Genomic DNA, 19,568 nt, shown 5'->3' on the forward strand with positions numbered 1-19,568 from the left:
CAACACCTGCTTTCTTTGGGATTGGAATTATTATATTCTTCTTGAAGTCTGAGGGAATTTCGCCTGTCTCATACATCTTGCTGACCAGATGGTAGAGTTTTGTCAGGACAGGCTCTCTCAAGGTTGTCAGTAGTTCTAATGGAATGTTGTCTACTCCCGGGGCCTTGTTTCGACTCAGGTCTTTCAGTGCTCTATCACACTCTTCACGCAGTATCATATCTCCCATTTCATCTTCATCGACCTCCTCTTCCATTTCCATAATATTGTCCTCAAGAACGTCGCCCCTGTATAGACCCTCTATATACTCCTTCCACCTTTCTGCTTTCCCTTCTTTGCTTAGAACTGGGTTTCCATCTGAGCTCTTGATATTCATGCAAGTGGTTCTCTTTTCTGCAAAGGTCTCTTTAATTTTCGTGTAGGCAGTATCTATCTTACCCCACGTGAGATAAGCCTCTACATCCTTACATTTGTCCTCTAGCCATCCCTGCTTAGCTGGGTACTCATACGGTAAGAAGCTTTCAGTCTACACTGGCTCAAATAGTGAAAGCTTAGTATTAACCACCCTGTAAATTTTCACTTTGTGTTGCTTGATTCAGATCAAAGTACGAAATGAAACGTTCTTTACAAAATTGGGGACTCAAGTTGATGTACGATCGTTGCAGGTAAGCAGTAACAGACAACATATTGGATGTCCTCTGAAGGAGTAGTTCATTTCTAAATTAAATGACTTGAAAATTAAGATTGGTAGATCGGAGTGCAACAGAGTAGTGTTTGTTGTGTAGGCTGTAAGAATTTTATATGCTAGTGACACAGAAGATTCGAAATAGTTCGAGAAGCTGCCGACAAGATGGCACTATACGCTGTGCAGCTCTTACAGTATCAGCATGCGTAATTAAACTCGTCCTCTGCAAGCAGTGTTTGCAATCACATCACTGCATTTTCGAAATTTTCACCACTCTCAGTACATAGGTGGTGCAAATGAACAATAAAATTTGCCTTCACATTCTGTAGTTTCTCAACGGAAATGAATTCACATACCACACAGATCGCCGATTCGAGCTCGTCTGAAGCGGTGGGATGGCTCCCGGTAGTCGGTGTCATTAATGTGCCCCACAAAAAGTGTCACAAGGAATCAGATCAAGCGAATATGGAGGCAGTCCATCCGTGCGCCAGTAAATTTGCAGTTATCCAATGCACTGACTTTGTTCTCAAAGAATTCATCAAGAAAGCGAAACACCTGTTCGTTGCGACGTAGTCTGGCCTCGTCTTGCATCTTGCAGTCTCTGCTTGATCCTCCAACGCGAAGTGTGTGTCGACAAATTGTTCCAAAATTGCATTATAACCTTTACTGGTTTTCGTTTCTAGCAAGAAAAAAGTACCAATAATACCCCTGCTGCATACGACAGCCCAAACAGTACCTTTGGGAGAATACAGCTGTTTTGCTTCACAGCTTGCTGTCGACTCTATTTAGGCGGAAGTGTGCTTCATCTTTGAACCAGATATAGCCAACATAAATCCAGCAATATCAATAATTTTGGTTATCTGATCGCGGAGTCTTTCGCGGCGGCATGCCTGAACAAAATCTTCTAGGTTATCAAGCAGCATCATCTCGAATAAAACACTCGAGCTTTCGACAAATATCTCCGCCATTGTCTTCAGGAGTAAAAACCAGTAACTGCCGGGGCTGGCCTTGTTGTCAGCTTATATAGACATTATTGCAGCATTTGCAATCAGAGAGGGCCGAAACGACGCGATCGCAAAAGGTGCGTTGGGCAGCTCATAGCAGCTCCGTCCCACAGCGGCAACGAGTGACAAGTGGCGCGAAGGGCCAGCGCCACTTTTGAAACTGCCGCTCCGGCCTCCCTACGAGAGTCTTTGCTTTCTTTCGACATCGAAAGTCCTTTCCCGTGCTCTACTAAGTGTGTACCCCTGCTCTCTGTTAAAACTACTGCTGTTTATTCTAATATCGGCCGCCTCCTATAGAACAGAATTCCAGTATGTTGACGCATGAGCCAATATGCTCGTCCTTTCCAACTGTATTTTCTGTCAGTTTCTCAGGCAAATCTCAGCTATGGCCGACTTGTCAAGCTCCCTTTGCTTAATATGTCACTTATGCTCAGTACAGTGCTCCACAACTGTGCGAATTTTTTGACCTATATAGATGCTGACACGTTCACAAGGGAAACCAGCCAGCTTGGTCTCTTCTGCCGATTCACAAGGCGCCTACAAGCGTTTGCAATGTCTCCCTTGCTGTAACTATTCTCTCTGAACACATATTTCAGAGGCTGCAACTCAGACTGTAGGTGGTCGTCGTCAGAAATAAGCTTTGCTCCGTGTACTAACGTGTTCAGCACAAGTGGGTAATTCCTGCCGAGAAAAGGAAATAATTCCTCGTTTTGCTGTAGTCAGGCACCACATTATTCGATCTGCTGCAATGGACAAAATTTTGAAGAGAACTAGTCACTCGATAGTGTGACAACAGATACGTGAGACAAGGTGTAAGATTGATCTTACTTACAGAAATCTATTTAATTGTCTTTAATTTTTGTCATTAATCTTCACATCATTCGACTGGGAGGGGGTAGACGTAGCCATGGCAGTACAGCAGTGTGCAAGTTTGTACAAAACAACGCCTAAGCACTGTAACAAGTTTGACCGCTGAACTCGCGGAAGAAAATGTGGAGGATGACAAGGGCCCTAGAATAGTGTTCATATCTCCAACAAAGAACTGGACGACGGCTCTGTAACATAGCTGAGTAAAGGTCTCAATTTTTCTCCAACCCCGCGACATCTGCCGGTATTAGACATTGGTAGAGGAATGGAGAAGTGCATTCGGCATCTCTCGCCCGATGACGTCAGGCTAACTATCAGCCGTATACTGGTGAAAGCCAAGCCACCAGAATCTAATATTAGCCAGGAAGAACGACGTGGCCTACGCTTATTAGGTGAGGACGAGGGCTTGGTTTTCTTGACAGCCGACGCTAAAAACTACTACCTGAAGAGGCTACATTCATCAGAAGACACAGGCCATGGCCAGGAAGACAGGAAGTTATTAAATGACTCTGGAATACCAGACAGAGTGCTGAAGAAATTAATGCCTCGTGCCGCCTCGCCTACCAGGCTTTATGGATTGCCAAAGATGCATAAGGAAAAGTTCCTCGTAGGCCCATTGCTAGTGCAATCCGTCCGCCCACCGATAGACGGAAAAACATCTTGCAGAGTTATCAGCACTTAACCTCGGGCACTGTGAATACCATGTTATGAATTCGCAGATACTTGTTGAGACACTCAAGAAAATCAAAATGGACAGAAACGTCGTGACGGTTAGTGTGGAAGTCGTGTCACTTTCTACGAGGGTGCCAGTACAAGACACACCGGATATTTTGGCCGAACAGCTTCCACCTGGAATCGTCAGGTTGTTCCGTCGTGTTCTAATGACAACGTAGTATTTGTATCGCAACGAATATTATAAGATGACGGATGGCACAGCAATGCGATCACCACTGTCTCCAGCAGTCGCAAATTTCTTCATGGAGTATTTCGAGGAGCACGGCTTTGAGTCTAGCTTGCTTTATAAGGTGTGTTGATGACACCTTCATGATATGGTCTCACGGTAAAAATGCACTGCAGCAGTTCGTCGATCACAAGTACAGTGTCAATCCCAATATTAAATTTGCCATCGAGATGGACAAGGATGGCGAGCTACCGTTCTTGGATGTTTTAGTTGAGTGGAAGCAGGAGGCCGGCATGGTCATTCAGTGTTCAGGAAACCAACGCACACTGATCGATACTTGAACACTGATAGTTTTCACCATCATGTACACAAGAAAGTGGTTCTGAACGCGTTAGCACACAGACCAAAGATTATTTCTGACGACGGCCACCTACAGTCTGAACGACAGTCATATTTCAGTACAGAAATCTTCGTGTGTTTCAGGTTACATTGTTACACAGGTCGACATTATAGTTTTTTAAAAATATATAGTTACGTTGTTTTTTTCAAACAGCTCGCACTGATAAAGTCTACTGAGCGTGAAATTATTGGTTTGCTCATTTATTTTCTTATGAAAGAGGTTGGTTTTCACACGTACAAGGTTCTTTTCAATTTAATGTAAGTGATGTGGCTTCGAGCTCAGTATCACATGCAGGTTTTCAGTTGACGTTCCAAGGTTTGTATTTACAATAACAGACACTCAGGTAAAGGCTACTCGGTTACACACCTAGGTGACGAAAATCATGTGATAGCTATATGCACGTATACAAATGGTGGTAGTATCGCGCAGACAAGGTCTAAAAGGCCACTGCATTGGCAGAGCAGTCATTTGTCCTGAGGTGATTCATGTAAAAGATTTCCGACGTGATAACGGCCTCACGACGGTAATTGACAGAATTTGAACGCAAAATGGCAGTAGGAGCTAGGCGCATGGGACACTCCAGTTCGGAAATCGTCACGGAATTCAATATTCCGAGATTTACAGTTTAAAGCGTGCGCCGCGAATACCAAATTTCCGGCATTACCTTTCACCACGGACAACGCAGTGGCCGATGGCCTTCATTCGACGACCGATAACACTGTTGTCTGTGTAGAGTTTTCAGTGCTAACAGACAAACAACACTGCGTGAAATAATCACAGAAATCAATGTGGGACGTATGACGAACGTATCCGTTAGGACAGTGCGGCGAAATTGGGCGTTAATGGGCTATGGCAGCAGACGACCGACGAGAGTGCCTTTGCTAACAGCAAGACATAGCCTGCGGCAGCTCTCCTGGGCTCGTGACCATATCCGCTAGATCACAGACGATTGGAACCTGTGGCCTGGTTAGGTGAGTCCCGATTTCAATTGGTCAGAGCTGATATTAGGGTTCGAGCAGACCCCAACGAAGCCATGGACCCAAGTTGTCAACAACGTACTGTGCAAGCTGGTGGTTGCTCCACAATTGTGTGGGCTGTGTTTACGTGGAATGGACTGAGTCCTCTAGTCAAACTGAAACGATTATTGACTAGAAATGTTTATGTTTAGCTACCTGGAAGCCATTTGCAGCCATTCATAGTGTTGTGGACTGACAAGACAGCCAGTCCACAGTGACGGGTAACCGAAAGGCACGCGTTTACACACGCCGGCTGGCGTTAGGTCTGAAACAGGATACGTAATGAATGCTATAAAGAAAAGTACGTAGCTGCTGGAATACTTAACTTTAATCCATCATTTGTATACAACATTCTTGATGATACAAGTGAGACTCTCTCTAGAAATGGTTAATGGCGCCTTGCTAGGTCGTAGCCATGGACTTAGCTGAAGGCTATTCTAACTATCTCTCGGCTAATGAGAGAAAGGCTTCGTCAGTGTAGTCGCTAGCAAAGTCGTCGTACAACTGGGGCGAGTCCTAGTACGTCTCTCTAGACCTGCCGTGTGGTGGCGCTCGGTCTGCAATTACTGACAGTGGCGACACGCGGGTCCGACATGTACTAATGGACCGCGGCCGATTTAAAGCTACCACCTAGCAAGTGTGGTGTCTGGCGGTGACACCACACATAGACTTCATGTTCCCAAACAATAATGGAATTTTGTGGATGACAATACTCCGAGTCACCGAGCCACAATTGGTCGCAACTGGTTTGAAGAACATTATGGACAGTTTAAGAGAATGATTTGGGCACCTAGATCACCCGACATGAATTCCACCGAACATTTATGGGACGTAACCGAGAGGTCTGTTCGTGCAAACACTCGTGCACCACTTTCGCAATTGTGAACGACTATAGAGGCAACATGGCTCAGTATTTCTGCAGGGGACTTCCAACGACTTATTGAGCCCATACCGTGTCGAGTTACTGCACTACACTGATTAAAAGGACGTCCGACACAATATTAGGAGGTATCCCATGACTTCTGTCACCTCAATGCGGTGTATCGTAGAACAAAATTTTGTATCCAACAACAAAAACCTGAATTGTACAGAAAGAACTTTCCGGGGAAGGGGCGTATGGCAGGTGAATATTTATGTATGACAAGCTATATCCATATATTCGAACCGGCGGGAAAACGTCAAGAATCACACAAAAGTGCACAATTTTATCACCCAGGCAGTTTTGGAGATAAGGAAAAAATGTATATGACGACTATGGCGAAATACAGAACGCGATATTGGTAGTTTTAACTGGAAAAACCAATACGACGCCAAAGAGGGATCGCAATTGATACGGCACACTTAGCACTATTGGGTGAGCTGTACAAGGAGCAAACAAACGTAATTATAAATATGTTAAGAACAATAGCTGAGGAAGTAAAAATATTTCACAACATACGATAAAAAACGGATCAAACATAATGTAATTAATAATCTTGTAGACTCACAGGACAATAACAGACCAACTACGCCGCAATCAAAATAATTTGCAGAGATGAAAGCCGAAACAAACTAGCGAGGCTATACTTCGTAGCTTCATAGAGAACGTTGAGAGAACAGCTGCGGCGATGGACAGCGTGAAACTGGTAGATGGTATGACGTTAATAGTCCACAGTATGTTTAACCCTTTCGTGAGCCGTGGGAAACATGCTTCCCCCTACAATGAACTCGCTCCTAGTCCCGTGGGATTCACAGTTCCCACCTCTGTACGGTGTTACCACCTAGTGAACAGTATAGGGTACTACTTCCAATCGGAAGTTTCCGCCGTTTTTGCTGTACCTTCGCGCAGAGGCATTGTATAGCTGAGTGTTGCTCTGTAGAGGAGCCTTTCAGTGCTGTTTGTGTGATATTTTGTGATTTTTTCCTCAAAGCTATAGTATAAGGTAAATACTTTTGATTTACCAAATTTATGAAGGAGCACGTAAAATTGGAACGAGGAGAATTCCAGTATGAAACAAAAGGAGCCATTTCTGCACTAAAATTGATGGATAATCATCCAGTCACTTTCCTGTCCTCAATTCATGACCCATGAGAAACAGCCACAGTGGAAAGGAAAAACAAGGATGGTACTAGTACAGAGATTTCTTGTCCTGAAGTTGTGGTAGAATACAACAAAATAATGGGTGTTGTCGATAAATTTGATCAATTACGAGAAAGGTATGCTATTGGCAGGCGTTCTGTAAAATGGTGGCACAGAATATTTTATCTCCTGGTGGATGTTGCTGCAGTGAACAGTTTTATCCTGTGGAAAATAAGTAAAAGAGAAAGTGGACAGCATGATCAGCTCACATACAGGATCCATCTAGCCAGACAATTGATCGCTGGCTTCTCATCCCAAAAAAGGCGTGGGCACAAACCTGTCTTCCTGGCAGAAAGGGGTAAAGTACCTGAAGATTTTCGTCATGTGGCTGTAGGGGAGCATCAACCCATTTTAGAAGACACCTACTGGACGTGCTGTCATTGTAGTACAAAATCTGCGGAAAAGAGCACTCGCTGTGTTTGTACATATTGTCAAATACCACTTAGCATAGACCCATGTTTCAGAAAATTTCATGGCAAGTAATTGTGAACAATCACTGTAACAAGAGAAGTAAATTTATCAAATAAAAATGACATATAATGAAAAAGTTGCTTTTGTCATTTAACTCCGAGGAAGGGCAGTGGGAAGAATACTTCTCAAATTGTTGTGTGACTTCACTTTCACAGTTGGAGCAAATTTGATATTCTGTATGATAAATATACCTATCTGTTAACTACCATCTGATCTCCATTCATTAAAAAAACTGCTCAGTAATTTTGCCCACGAAAGGGTTAATAGTACCATCATTATCATCATCATCTTCTATTCAAGGATTAGGCTTTTTCCTCTTCCGAACTCTCAAACAATATCATTCCCATGTTTTTGAGGTTTTCCAATAGCGCTTTTTCCATTCGGCTTGTAGTTAAGGATCTTCTGCCGAATTCTGTGACCTGGAATTCGCGCTAGGTGTTGTATCCAACCATCACGATACTTTTGAATTTTTCATATTTTTCATTCATTACAATTGTTCTAATATCGTCAATCATGTCTCTTCTTGTGTAGCCCTTCGTCTTCTTTATGGACGTCATCTCTGCAGACTGAATCTGAATACACAACACACACACACACACACACACACACACACACACACACACACACACACAGATACACACATACATACACACAGACACACACACTCACTCAAATGTATGTGTGTGGTAACCCAGCTTTAGCTTCCACACGATGGCACAGGAAGCGCCATTAATTTACAGAATTTAGAGATGGCTTCTTTTTGTACTTTATGGCGCAATGTTCTGTTAGTGGTACCACACACAGCTTTGAATAGTATTAATACATAAAATAACCTCATGCAATAAACTTTTCAGTTATCACCCATTCACGCTGCTGAATACAGACTTCAGATTATCGATCCGCATAATGAAAGTCAGAATGAAACAAATACTCCGTAAAATGACTAGGCATTTTCAAGCCAGTGTTATAAAAATGTTCAAATGTGTGTGAAATCTTATGGGACTTAACCGCTAAGGTCATCAGTCCCTAAGCTTACACACTACTTAACCTAAATTATCCTAAGAACAATCACACACACACCCATGCCCGAGGGAGGACTCGAACCTCCGCCGGGACCAGCCGCACAGTCCATGACTGCAGCGCCCAAGACCACACGGCTAATCCCGCTCGGCGCCAGTGTTATAAAAGACTGCTCGATGCTGGACACGTTAGGAGAGTATATGCAAATTGAATATCTTACATCATCTTGCTCGTCCAAAACAACCCTAGTATTTCTTAATTTGGCAATACTTTACAGTGCAAACCGCACATTTTTGTTCAAGTAGATTAAATGTATTGGATTTAACGACATTGTTCTTCAAATAATAAAAGCGTGCAGATGTGGAATGTATACAATGTAAAATTAACGAGGCCGACCCATATAAAATAAGTCATACTGTAGGGGTGACAATGCTCTTAAACATATATGCAGTTGCCGTGACGGAAGAAAGATCTAATGAGAATAAACCACAGTGACAGGAGTGAAACTCAGTTAACACTAATCTCACCTCACATTTTTAGGTTAACTCAAAGTTTACATTAAAAGCTGTTGGCTGCGACAAACTGAAGTTAGAAAACAATTGTGTATGAGTATCGTCATAAATTAAAAAGTAATATTGACCTTTAGTGGCAAGAGATCTCGACATAGTACGTATTGTAATTAAAGAATAAGTCAGTAAGAATTTGTGTCACAGGTAAAAAGCGTAACTACTAATAGTAAAATGCGGCATAAAGTAACAACCACACCTATATCCATGATACTGCCAAATGTTTATTAGCTTACGTGGGTTAGTATACGTGGAAAGTAAGCCTTTTCGGTGTATTAAGTAACCAACCGAAGTCTAGGGCTGGAATAGAAGAAAAAAACAACCTTGCCATTCTAAACGAGATAAAAAAAGCGTGCCTCTTCCGGAAAAACGAAACCGAATCCTCTCCAAGGACAGTTTCGTCGCTGAAGATTCAGCTCTACAGACCAACAATGAAAATTTTCTAATTTAGTTGCTATGTAGAGTATTTTTTGATAATGGCAGAATGTTATATTTTCAGGAAGCTTTTTTTGTCTTCTTGGTATGTACCGTATCTAAAATTTGGACAGGACCCTTTTCCCGTAACTTTTCTTTCTTAGGTTGTTTTCATAAACTGGAAAACTGGCATTAATTTCATTCGAGTATGTCCTGTATTGTCATTCGAGTCTGTGATATACAGGACTTCTCTGGCTGTGATTTTCGTCTGCCAATGGTTGTGCTGTTAAGTGTAAGAAATGTCATATCACACAACACTTGGATCGTTGAGGAATACATTCAACTTCATCACTTGAGTGCGTGGGTTGCACTCTAAGAACTATGGGACTTAACATCTGAGGTCGTCAGTCCCCTAGACTTAGATCTACTTAACTAACCTAAGGACATCACACGCATCCATGCCCGAGGCAGGAATCGAACCTGCGACCGTAGCAGCAGCGCGGTTCCGGACTGAAGCGCCTAGAACCGCTCGCCACAGCGGCCGGCAACAGCAACATACTTTCAAATACGTAGTGCATAGTTCCTCATATTAATGAAATTCCTTATATCAAACTGACACAAACATTTTGTACATTTCAAAATATTCTAAGATGGAAAATATATTATTTATGTGGAAGAATGTTTTCGTCTGTTCTACTCTTCGGCTATGTTCATCACATTCGACACACAAGTTTTCGAGAGGTTGTACATTTCTTTTCCAAATGGGTATCTCCTTCACCGCTAACAGAAAGAGACGGTTTCAAGCGTATTCTGAGGCAATTTAATCTCGACTACATTAGGCAATCGTTTCAATGTGCCGGCGAAGTTAAAACACGGCACTACTTTAAGTGTTTCCTTTGACTGGAGATAATAGTTTATTGTGTTTCAAATTATCTCATAATGTGACGCGACAGTACTTCTACCAGGTCGGTCGTATAGCAGAGCGACAGCAAAAAGATTACGAGCGTAACACCACTTTTTCATTTTAATTGCCCACTTGAAGTGGGTCCGCAGTAAGCATTAAGTTTTCGTTCCGTTGAGCGCTGTTATCAGTGCTGCATTGCGAAACACGACATTTTCCATTTGCTGCGATTTCCGCGTGGACGAGGATTCCGTCTGTGACAAAGCCTCTAGTAGCTTATCAACGATCCTGTCATCTATGTAGGTCAAATTCCGCAGCATCCACATGCTCCATTCAAAGAATTCAGGCCGCCCAGTGAAAGATTAATTGTAAACAGTGTTACGAGAAATTTAAAAATTTACTTCTACTTTGACTCCTGGTTCTCTCGTTTTGATACGGAATTGTGAATTAAGTGAGAGGCCTTATTTATTATAATTACAAAAAGAGAGATTCTTTCTTCACATGTATGCAGTCGGTGGTTATTGGTAGCCCAAACAGTTCTAACGTTAGGAATTTTTCTGCGGTGTATTTGAGTCACGAGTAAAGACAACAAGCAGAGATAACTACAGTATTTTTTGATACGTGACAAACAAAAATTTGTAATTAGAGCGGCTGTGCGAATCGCATGTGCTACAAATGTCACTTGTTTACACTATATGCGACGCTACCTTGTGACAATTTTTTGTTTTTAACTGTTTTCCTTCTAGGTTGTGGTTACTTAAAAGCATCTCAGTTCAATGACAAAATCTGGAGTCCCTCTGAAATAGTTCCTGAGGAGACATCAACACCACAGTTAAAGAAACTGAACAAAAGTTGAGTGATAGTTACGAGGAAATAATTGTTATGTTTGCAGCCATGCGAGGACCTTGCAATGCTGCTGACCGACCGTTACTGAATGCTCTGCGTATTGTATCCACTGGACGGCACTGCTGTAACGCGGTCAGTGTACGATCCTCCTGGCCCACCGATGTCTGACTTAGTAATGGGTGCCACTAACTAACTGATTGTCTTCCCGAGAATGAAAGGAGCCCGAGCTAGTCCTCCCACCAAAGTAAACTCTAGTATACCAAGGGGAATGTATTTCGGGTTCGTCAGCTACGAAGGCAGACAATTAATAGACGTAAATGCTACCAACGTTGTGTGCTTGCTTTTGTATGGTTTTCCCTTTTTTCACAGCAGACAAGAATTAAATTAAGTCTGAGTTCTAAATTGCTGAACAGATTTTAACCAGAGGGTTTAGATGTGAGACTGGCGAGTATTATAATAGTTCTAATTTATTTCCAAATTAGCAGTAATCTGCAGTTAGACGTGTTTTTAGTTTCTGAAGTTCCCTCAACCATTACAAACTGCATCTCGTGATACGAACCGCGGAAACGACAGGTGCACCATTTGTAAAAAGCGATTTATAACTCCACCAGTATTCGACTCAAGTTTTTTCCGTCCTCGAGTTTGAATGTAGCCTAACACCAGACGACATTTGTCTTGATAAGTAGCTTCAGCAGAATAAATAGAGCGCGTATGGCTACTTTTAATATACAAGCAACAGTCAAGCCTATTAACTTCGCGAGTAATTGTATGCAGCAATGATGCTCACGGCGGCGCCATTTCAGGCTGGTTAGCACATCTATGTAGGCTGACAATGTTGCGGTCTCGGAACGCATGTACAGTTTAGAGACTGCTAGTGGACACAAGGTGCTGCGTATCAACAACGAGCAGGTAATTGCAAAGGCACAAGTTTGGCATCGTGGATGTTGATGTGCACAAGACAGTGACATTACATAGATAACTGTGATCACCTAAACGGGAACTCGATAGATCCAGACGGCCATTTCTGTCACTGGGACGCACTGCCGAAAGCCGGGGTTCATAAACCAAGGTTTCTGAAAGGCAAATAGCGACAAAGTGGATACTGATTCGGTTAACCCTCAAGTCTTGGAAAAAAGGAAGGAAAGGTAATTAGAATTTAACGCCCCGTGGACGACAAAGCCATTAGGGACGCAGCATACGCTCGCAGCGGTGGAAAGAAATTGGACATGTCTTTTTCAGAGGAACCATCTGGGCATTTGCATTAAGCAATTTATGGATATCACGGAAACCTAAATCAAGATGGCCCAACGGTTATCTGAACTGCTGTCTTCCTGAATGCAAATCCAGTGTGCTAAACTGTGCACGAGCTTAGGTTTTGCAAGTGGATGAATAAAGCAAGGTTTCATTCCAAAGTATGACCTACATAGGGAGGCTTTCCATATCCAGGCAGTGACAGATCATCTGTTAGATGCCGCGATGTTGCGACGATACACTTTTTTTGCGAACCCGTGGTGTCTCCTATCCCGTGCACACAGGAACGATAGATTTACTTTCCTATGAAGATGCAGCATGCTCAGCCTGGGACCTATCGCCATTATAAAATTCTTTAACATATGACGAGCGATGGACGATAACGGAGAAACTCCAACACCAAAGAAGAGGGAACGAAATCACGATGAAAATATCTTTACGAAGCTCCGAGAAACTCATTCAGCAGCAGAGAGGTGGGATCGTGAATGATAGACGAGGTGGCGTTTAGAACTCTGTCCAAAATATGTACGAATCCTACAGAAAAAGGGTAATAAACTATTGGAGGCAACACATTTAGATGAACAGGAATTCAGTATCATGGGATAGAAAATGAGTTGAGCAGAACGCTATTCTGTGATATGATGACAAATGACTTCACCGAATTACAGGTCGTGGTTCTTACGCTGCGTTCAAAGATGAGATGAATAGCAGCGTAGGAAATGTCCATCCTATAGTCACTGGAAAATATGCCGGAATCAAGAGGACACATCAGAATATTACACAAGCGGAAAAAATACATAGAAGGTGGTGGCGGGGACGGTTAAAGCAGCAAACAATATAGTGCAATCTCAGTTCTTGATACATCGGCAGTAAATACCATATAAACCAAATCTCGTTATTTGTATATACGCACTGATCCGTGGCGTCCACATCGCTATCGACACAGACGAAATATTACAAATCGATGAAGATAAGTCTTGCTGAATGAACAAGACTTACAGTCAGGAGAAGTGAAGTTCAAGGACCCATCCGGTCACAAATATTTACGTCTTTCATACACTGCACTGCCAAAGAAACTGGTGTAGGAATGTGTATTCAAATACAGAGATATGTAAAGAGGCAGAAGACGGCGCTGCGGTCGGCTACGCCAATATAAGATAACAAGTGTCTGGCACAGTTGTTAGATCGGTTACTGCTGCTACAGTGGCAGGTTATCAAGATAAGCGAGATTGAACGTGGTGTTATAGTCGGCGCACGAGCGATGGGACACAGGGTCTCCGAGATAGCGATGAAGAGGGAATTTTCCCCTACGACCATTTCACTAGTGCACCGTGAATATCACGAATCCAGCAAAACATCAAATCTCCTATACTGATGTGGCCGGAAAAAGATCTTGCAAGAATGGGATCAACGACGAATGCAGAGAATCGTTCAACGTGACGGACGTGCAACTTTTCCGCAAATTGCTGCAGATTTCAATGGTGGGCCAACAAATAGTGTTAGCGTAAGAGCCATTCAACGAAGCATCATCGATATAGGCTGTCGGAGCCGAAGACCCACTCGTGTACCCTTGATGACTGCATGACACAAAGCTTTACACCTCGCTTTGGCCCATTAACGCTGACGTTGGACTGTTGATGACTGGAAACATGTTGCCTGGTCGGACGAGTATCGTCACAAATTGTATCGAGCGGATGGACGAATACGGCTATGGAGACAACCTCATGAATCCATGGACCCTGCATGTCAGCAGGGAACTGTTGAAGCTGGTGGAGGCTCTGTAATGGTGTGGGGTGCGTGCAGTTGTCCTAGGTACGATTCTGACAGGTAAATGGAAATGAGCGTATGGCATCGTTGGCCGGGAGGCCCCATTTGGAGAAGTTCGGCCGCCAAGTCAAAGTCCTATTTCAGTCGACGCCACACTGAGCGACTTGCGCGCCGGTGATGATGAAATGACGATGAGGACAACACAACACCCAGTCCCCGAGCGGAGAAAATCTCCAACCCGGCCGGGAATCGTATCTGGTCTCGCTTGCATGGGAGGCGAGCGCGTTACCACACACCCAAGCAGGCGGACCGTTCTGACAGGTGATTCGTACGTAAGCATCTTGTCTGATCACCTGCATGTCCATTGTGCATTCCAACGGACTGGGGCTATTTCAGCAGGACAATGCGACACCCCACAGGTCCCGAATTGCTACAGAGTGGCTCCAGGAACACACTTCTGAGTTTAAACACTTCCGATGGCCACCGAACTCCCCAGACATGAACTTTATTGAGCATATCTGGCATGCCTTGCAACGTGCTGTTCAGAAGAGATCTCCACTCCTTCGTATTCTTACGGATTTATGGACAGCCCTGCTGGATTCATGGTATCAGTTCCCTCCAGCACTATTTCAGACATTAGTCGAGTCCACGCCACGTCGTGTTGCGGCACTTCTGCGTGCTCGCGGGGGCCGTACACGATATTAGACAGTTGTACCAGTTTCTTTGGCTCTTCAGTGTAGCTGTTCAGAACCTATTAAAGCAAACAGAGAAAGGGCACGGCTGGTTTTCTTGCCCATTCTTGTCCTACACGAGCTGATATTTCGTATCTAATAACCTCGTGTCGACAGTACGTTCGACCCCAATCTTCCTTCCTGCATTTGTGATCCTGCAGTTAACAGCGTCGTCAGTGATGAGTATTATTTCCCAAAAGGGGTCACTAAAATGATCACGCGTAATGATATTAAAATGTAAATCAATCATGACTTATTACGTTTCACAGTTAAACACTGCCGCAAATGTATGCATTGAAGAGTTCGCAGTGAGCTGTAGACTCCAAAACGCTGACAGTGTGGATAAACGTCATTCTGGTGGGCAATATCGATGCTAAATATGTGGCTCCCATTACAAAATTTCAGAGAGTGAACTGAATAGAATTAATTACGGCCGGCTGGGGTGGCCGAGCGGTTCTAGGCGCTACAGCCTGGAACCGCGCGGACGCTACGGTCGCAGGTTCGAATCCTGCCTCGGGCATGGATGTGTGTGATGTCCTTAGGTTAGTTAGGTTTAAGTAGTTCTAAGTTCTAGGGGACTGATGACCGCAGCAGTTAAGTCCCGTAGTGCTCAGAGCCATTTGAACCATTTGAATTAATTACGATTTCTTTAACAAACTTCACAGTGCTGTCGGTAAAATATGTCCCAAGTACACGGTTCAGTCACATTAATGTGACCACCGCTTATGTTCGACGTCAACGTTCAATAACCTTTCACAGACGCAGGTGGCAGCACCAGCAATGGAGGGTACCTAAAGTGTTTCGTGGGTGGGGGGGACACGCAGAAACACTGCAGTCGTTGTTGTCATGCGGGAAAGGAGCTATTTGTTTAACGTCCAAAAGGGCATGATCATTGAATTTCTGGCAAAGGTTGGAAGCATGTCCGAAACGGATAGGTTTGTAAACTGTTCGTGTGCCACCGTGGATAACGCAGGTCTATACTGTGCAATGTAAAATTGCGCTATCGAAAACCGGAGCCGAGGCAACTGAGGTGCACCATGAGTGAGGGTGAAAGTCGTCTGCTGAGATGTATACGGGCGAAAAGATGTGCAACTGTTGAGCAACTGACCGTCAAGACGAACGGAGGGGATACCAATAGTATCTCCTCGACGACCGTTCAGCGAACGTTGCTGCTTGGTTCATGCATCCATGCTGACAGCTATTCATTGGCGCCAAATACTAGAATTTGCACGCCTTTTCAAGTGAATCACGTTTCATGCTCCATCGGACAGATGGCCGCTGGCGTGCACAGCGTGAAATTTCTGAAGGCAAGCACCTACAACAATCGTCCGAACGTTCCAGACCGGAGGAGGAACCTCGGGGAATTCGCAGGGTGATATCGTCATTCTAGGAGGCGCAATGGATCAACACAAGTATGCATCTATCCTTGGGGACCACTTCCACCCTACATGCAGTCTGTTTTTCCGCAGCACGATGGCATCTAAGAGCAGGACAATACAACATGTCATACATATTGCAGTGTACTGGTTTGAAGAGAAGAAGAATGAATTTACTATTCCCCCCTGGCTCCCAAACACCTCAGATTTAAACCCAATCAGAAATGTGTGGGACCATCTCGATCGGGTTGTTCGCGCCATGGATCGTCAGGCGAGAAATCTAACTGGAGTCGGTAAGGTTCCACATCCCTGTCCACATCTTCCAGAACCTCGCTAACCCTCTTCCTGCATGTCTCGGAGTGGTCGGCGCTGCAAAAGGTGGTCTTCCAGGCTCCTGACAGCTGGTCACATTAATGTGATGTTGACAGTGTATATACACTACTGGCCATTAAAAATGCGAAGATGACGTGCTACAGACGCGAAATTTAACCGACAGGAAGAAGATGCTGCGATATTCAAATGATTAGTTTTTCAGAGCATTCACACAAGGTTGGCACCGGTGGCGACACTTACAACGTGCTGACACGAGGAAAGTTTCCAACCGATTTCTCATACACAAACACCAGTTGACCGGCGTTGCCTGGAGAAACGTTGTTGTGATGCCTCGTGTAAGGAGGAGAAATACGTATCATCACGTTTCCGACTTTGATAAAGGTCGGATTCTAGCCTATCGCGATTGCGGTTTATGGTATCGCGACATTGCTGCTCGCGTTGGTCGAGATCCAATGACTGTTAGCAGAATAAGGAATCGGTGGGTTCAGGAGGGTAATACGGAACGCCGTGCTGGATCCCAACGGCCTCGTATCACTAGCAGTCGAGATGACAGGCATCTTATCCGCATGGCTGTAGTGGATCGTGCAGCCACGTTTCGATCCCTGAGTCAACAGATGGGGACGTTTGCAAGACAACAACCATCTGCACGAAGAGTTCGACGACGTTTGCAGCAGCATGGACTATCAGCTCGGAGACCATGGCTGCGGTAACCCTGGACGCTGCATCGCAGATAGGAGCGCCTGCGATGGTGTACTCAACGACGAACCTGGGTGCACGAATGGCAAAACGTCATTTTTTCGGATGAATCCAGGTTCTGTGTACAGCATCATGATGGTCGCATCCGTGTTTGGCGACATCGCGGTGAACGCACATTGGAAGCGTGTATTCGTCACCTTCGTCTGGCGTATCACCTGGCGTGATGGTATGGAATGCCACTTGGTTACACGTCTCGGTCACCTCTTGTTCGCTTTGACGGTTCTTTGAACAGTGGATGTTACATTTCAGATGTGTTACGACCCGTAGCTCTACCCTTCATTAGATCCCTGCGAAACCCTACATTTCGGCAGGATAATGCACGACGTCATGTTGCAGGTCCTGTACGGGCCTTTCTGGATACAGAAAATGCTCGATTACTACCCTGGCCAGCGCATTCTATAGATCTCTCACCAACTGAAAACGTCTGGTCAATTGTGGCCGAGCAACTGGCTCGTCACAATACGCCAGTCACTACTCTTGATGAACTGTGGTATCGTGTTGAATTGCATGGGCAGCTGTACCTGTACACGCCATCCAACCTCTGTTTGACTCAATGCCCAGGCGTATCAAGGCCGTTATTACGGCCAGAGGTGGTTGTTGTGGGTAGTGATTTCTCAGGATCTATGCACACAAATTGCGTGAAGATGTAATCACATGTCAGTTCTAGTATAATATATTTGTCCAATGAATACCCGTTTATCTTCTGCATTTCTTCTCGGTGCAGCAGTTTTAATGGCCAGTAGTGTATAACGTCGATGAGTGTGTGAACTCACTGAACGGATTAATACCTGAATTGAAGAAGCACCAAAGCTTCTCAAAACATCTGTTACGCCGAGATCATCACATATCCAAAACAATTCGAACCACACTGACAAATGGGTTGTGTGCAGTTCCAGATTCAACTCTAACGTACTGATGGCCACTAAAATTTTAACTCCATGAAGACGGCATGCAACAATAGTCAAATTGACACACATAGATATTAAATAATTAGCGTTCAAGTGCAAACGCACGAAGCAGATAGGAGTTAACACAGATAGTGCTGAGGTGGGATGGCTTGTGTGCCTCAACGATAGACATAACGTTATGGTGGGTGCAACCACAACAGAGAGGAGGTATCTGTGAAGAGGCCAGTTAAACATGTGGTTCCTGGGGAGGGATAGCAGCTTTCTTAGTAGTTGAAGGGGCAATAGCCTGATCTGGCCTTGTAACATCTACCAACATGGGCTTGCTGGGCTGAAAGCAGGGGGAAAGTACGTTTCAGGAGGACATGCAGCTCTACGGTATGATTAAATGAAGATAGCATATCTTGGGTGAAATATTCTGTAGGTAAAAAAGTCCAACATTTGGAGCTCCGGCCAGGGCTAGTCTGGAGGATGCCATCGTCAGGGAAAACAGATTTGTAGAGGGAAATGGATAGGTTGAAGTTAGATATAGTGAAGTTTGATGGTAGGATGAATAGTAAAGCAGGTGAGTACAATGTTATAAATACAAAATCAAACAGAGGTAATACAGGAGTAGGTCTAATAATGGATAAGAACGTAGCTACTATGAGCAGCATAGTGAACGAGTTATCATAGCCAAAATAAACACAAAATCAACTCCCAACAGAGTAGTATAGGTTTATATGCCAACTAGCTTCGCAGATGATGAAGAGACTGAAAGAATGTGTGATGAGTTAAGAGAAATTATTCAGATAATTTAGGGAGAGGAAAACTTCATTGCGGAATGGAATTTCGTAATAGGAAGAGGAAGAGAACGAAAAATAGGAGGAGGGTATGGACTGGGGAAGTCAATGAAGAGGAGGCCACCTGGTAGAATTTTGCACATAGCATAATTTAATCATCGCTAACACTTGGTTAAAAATCATTAAAGAAGGTTGTATACGTGGAAGAGTCCTAGAAACACTGGAAGATTTCAGACTGATTATTTTTACAGGTGAGATAGAGATTTCGAAACCAGATTTCAAATTGTAAGACGTTTCAAGGGTATGTATGGATTCCGACCATAATTTATCGGTTATAAACTGTCGATTAAAACTGAAGAATTTGGAAAAAGGTAGGAAATTATGGAGATGGGATCTGGATAAGTTGAAAGAACGAGAGATTGTTGAGAGTTTCAAATGGAGTATTCGACAACGAATGACT

At 43.9% G+C, this 19,568-nt stretch overlaps 1 protein-coding gene across 1 annotated transcript in view; it reads right to left on the minus strand.

The window, feature by feature from the left end:
- The window catches only part of LOC126184395 (serine-rich adhesin for platelets-like), a 123,153-nt gene that overhangs the window by 26,464 nt on the left and 77,121 nt on the right, over positions 1-19,568 (minus strand). The gene's annotated exons all lie outside the window — the stretch shown is intronic.

The sequence above is a fragment of the Schistocerca cancellata genome, chromosome 4, assembly GCF_023864275.1.
Source record: "Schistocerca cancellata isolate TAMUIC-IGC-003103 chromosome 4, iqSchCanc2.1, whole genome shotgun sequence".
NCBI classification, from domain to species: Eukaryota; Metazoa; Arthropoda; class Insecta; order Orthoptera; family Acrididae; genus Schistocerca; species Schistocerca cancellata.